The sequence below is a fragment of the Nuphar pumila genome, chromosome 10 (assembly GCF_984573655.1).
Source record: "Nuphar pumila chromosome 10, dmNupPumi1.hap1.1, whole genome shotgun sequence".
In the NCBI taxonomy this organism is placed as follows: Eukaryota; Viridiplantae; Streptophyta; class Magnoliopsida; order Nymphaeales; family Nymphaeaceae; genus Nuphar; species Nuphar pumila.
The window spans coordinates 47547607-47551471 of NC_143258.1; positions in this window are offsets into that span (position 1 = coordinate 47547607).

Here is a 3865-nt window from a genome sequence, read left to right on the forward strand (position 1 = left end):
GCATTCATGATTGTGCATCTAAAGACATGTGATATGAAAAGGATGCATTGACATGTTCCTTAAGATTTTTGCATGAATCATCATAGCCTATGGAAGCCTTGAGTCGGTGTGCTCTTTACTTTACTTGTTTATGCATTGCAAAAGTCATATTTGATATTGTGGTTTTAATTGCATTGTTCTATTGTTGCTACGGGTGGTAGACCGTGAAGAGTTGTGCATGCTGATTTGTGAGCTTATGTTTGCATGTTGATTTGAAAATTTATAAAATTGATATTAACAACAAGATAAGAAAGAAAATAGTATAATTAACGTTCCCTTGATATTCTTTCTACGAAAAGGTAATCTTGGGTTTAGCGGTTTAGAGACCGTGAGGATACTAAAACTCTGTGTGCGTTGTTGTTGCTCCTGAACCCGATATTGAGGTTCTTTTCCTGACCACGGATTTAAGGATAACCCACCACTTTGTTTGGGGGTGGTGTGTAGACACAGTTGTTGTTTTGGTATATCAAGAAAGTGGCGTCAGTGGATGCTGATTTCCTGATATTGGATGTTGATTTTTAATATTTCGATAGATGGTGTTGATTCTTGATATTGGTCGAGGGTTAAATTTGAAACCCAATAATAAAATACAAATTATGTGCTAAGCTACCCTGATAACCTAACTTGACCTTGGGGATTTTACCTATTTTGCGGACAACGGTAAGTAAAAAGAACTTAAATTGTATGCATTTAATAGGGACATGCATATGAAATCATGCATATTCCTGATATGCATTAGATCATGCATATTTACTTGTTTCTTTAATTTTGATATATTGGTGAATGTATAATGTTTGTTTCCTAATGCATATAACATGTCGTTATTGCTTAAATTGTGATTCATGGTGTTTATTAAATTGTCTCTTATACTTAATAATTGTGTCATATTGTAGGAATAGTTAATTGAGTTATGAATTTGTCATAATCGCATCCCTCTAAAATATTGCATGAATCTTATTTATGTTCTTTTTACTTGTTTGTTTCATTAGAGGAATTCGTATGTAGGTTTCTTTGGATTCTGATGCATTTTTTTGTGTTTTTTGCAGCCTCATATGCCTAGTGTGGTGACTTGCTTCTCAGAGAAGCTACGAGAGGACTACACGACTACTTGACAGATTCTTTTGGACAGTATGACTCTTCTTTTTGCTTTATTTACAGTTTATTTACTTATGTTTCAAATTATATGCATTTGAATAAATAAAGTTTGGTTTGGTTTGATATGGTATGAAAGATGAGTATAAGATCTCTTGTAGTGGTGGTTGTATTTTAACTGTAAGGCCCCAGGTCTCTGAGAATGTTTCTGCACTTGTTTAAAAAAAATTGCCACTTTTTCATGGGTACGAGTTGGGGTTGTTACAGATCAACCACCCCATCTTTGGTAACTAAGAAGGATCTGACTACATCCGGCCAAGAGAGTGGCTGAAAAAATAAGGCGGGAAGGTGCTATCCGACATGAGTGGCACTTCACCCACCACCTTTTTTCAGTCACCCCATCGTCGTAAAACTAGCAAAGTCTTAGAAAATAAAAATAAAAAAATTCTGGCCATACCGGACATGACTGTAAGCACTCAGGCCACGTGGGTGGCAAAAAAAAAGTGGTGTTTAGGTACCGTCTATTCAATGATGGCACCCCAAGACCATTTTTCACTCTATATGGTTGAGTGGTTTGGTTGGGTCATGATGCCACTTCAGTCTTCTTGTGTTTTCCTCTACCTAACCAAATGGGGTGATAATGCATGAAATGCACATCATTCTTATTCATTATTCATGCATTTTTACATATTTTAAATGCTTAGAACTCATGTATTGATGTAATTAGGTATAAAGAGGCTATGGTTTGAATTTCACTCGAATCAGAGTTAAGACGAGAAAGATATCACATTTTTAGGGTTTTGGAGCACTTTTTGAGGCAAATCAGATCCAGATCCGAACCACTAGCCTACTTTTGGATCATGGACCAGCTCTTAGATGTTCTAATCCAGCCCACATGTGATTTAAGGTCCAAATGAGAAAAATATTTCAGAAAACCCCCTCAGGAAGTGGCACCCAGCAACTTTTTTTATTTTAAACCTATTTTTGAATTTGCAAAACTTCGTAATAGGTTTAAATATTTTCTGAAAATCATGTAAGGGTCTTTTGGTTGTAGATCTGATGCTCCTCTCCTCCCTTTCTCACTCTCTCTCTCCCTATCGTCTATTCTAAATCCCTTCTTTTTCCCCAATTTCTCAATATATCGTTCACTTTGTAGTCATTCCTCGTTCCCAATTCCCATTATGTTCTTCTTTGCTCTTCTTAGCTTCGTTTTCATGGTTCTAAATTGTGTTTTACCTTGATAGTTTTGTTGTGTTTTTACAGGTTGCAGCAGCCCCAAGTGGAGGACTTTCTAGGATTCAGTTCACCATCTACCACCACTGATGATCGGCCTGTGATCATTGCAAAATTTTTCCTCTTTTCCTTTTTTTTCCTTCTCTTTGCCTTTCTAGCCTTTATTCTATTTTTGAAGGGGAATAAACGATAGAAAAGAAGAGAGAAGAGAAAAAGAAAGAAAGAGTGAGGAACTCTTTTGCAAATATCTCACTTGACCTTAATTTTGAAAATGTTTTGAAATTACTCGCCTCCGTATTTTAAAAATTTATGAGAAAAATGGAGAGACAAGATTCACTCGTCGATACGAGGTTCGACCGTTCCTGGTGCCTTTACCAGGGGTAATCGAACCAAGAATCGAACTTATGCCTTTTGCTTTGCCTAAATATTGTCTAAGGATTTATTCTAAGTCTAAAATGCACAAAGAATCATGCTTGCGCAATGCAAATACAGAAATGTATGCTTTTGAGAAGAATAATTTAGAAAATTTGGGATTTTCTAAGTGATTTTGAAACAAATTTGATAATGTAGTAAAGAAACAATTCAAAGGGGCTGAAATTGATTTAAAAAAGTTAGATTTTGAATCTAACTCAGAATTTGGAAATGGATCTAGAAAAAAAGACTTGAAATTTCAAGTTTTGGAATAATCAGAGTTTGGAAAATAAATCTTGGATGAAGAGAAAAGGAGAATTGGAATTTAGAATTTTGAAGTAAAGAATGAAATTTCAAAGTCAAGATAGACTTTGAATTTCGATCGATTTTCAGGAATCGATTTTGAGAGGAGATCTTTGGTTTTGAATTTAAATTCAGAACCTGAAACAGGAACTGAATTTGGAAGTTAAATTTAGACTTAGGAAAGAGTGAATTTCGAAAAAATAGAGTTTAGAATTGGAATCCGGATTTGAAAAATCAATGTGAGATTTGGAATTGGAAATCAAATTGAAAAATGGGATTGGATTTGAAAATTTGAACCCAAGATGGAATCAGATCTGAAATCTAGAATCCTAAATGGAATTGGATTTGAAATCTGGAATCCTAGATGGGGTTGGATCCAAAATCTGGAATCCAATATGGAATTGGGTTTTAAATCTGGAATCCAATATGAAATTGGATTTAAAGTCTAGAGTCTTAGATGGAATTAGATCCGAAATCTGGAATTCAAGATGGAATTGGATCCGAAATCTGGAATCCAAGATGGAATTGATTTTTGAAAATCCAAATGGGACTTTGAAGATGGATCTGGATTTTGGAAATCCAGATTGAATTTGAAGGTGGGCTTAAATTTAGGAAAAACCAATTTTTGAGATTCAGAATCAATCTCAAAACCTTGATTGAGAATCAAGACTCAATATTTATATAGAACTTTGGAGATTTTGAAAATAAAGAATAAACTTGATTTTAAACTTGAATCTTGAAATCAGAAGATGAATCTATAAATTCTAAAGTTTAAATTGAACTTTGT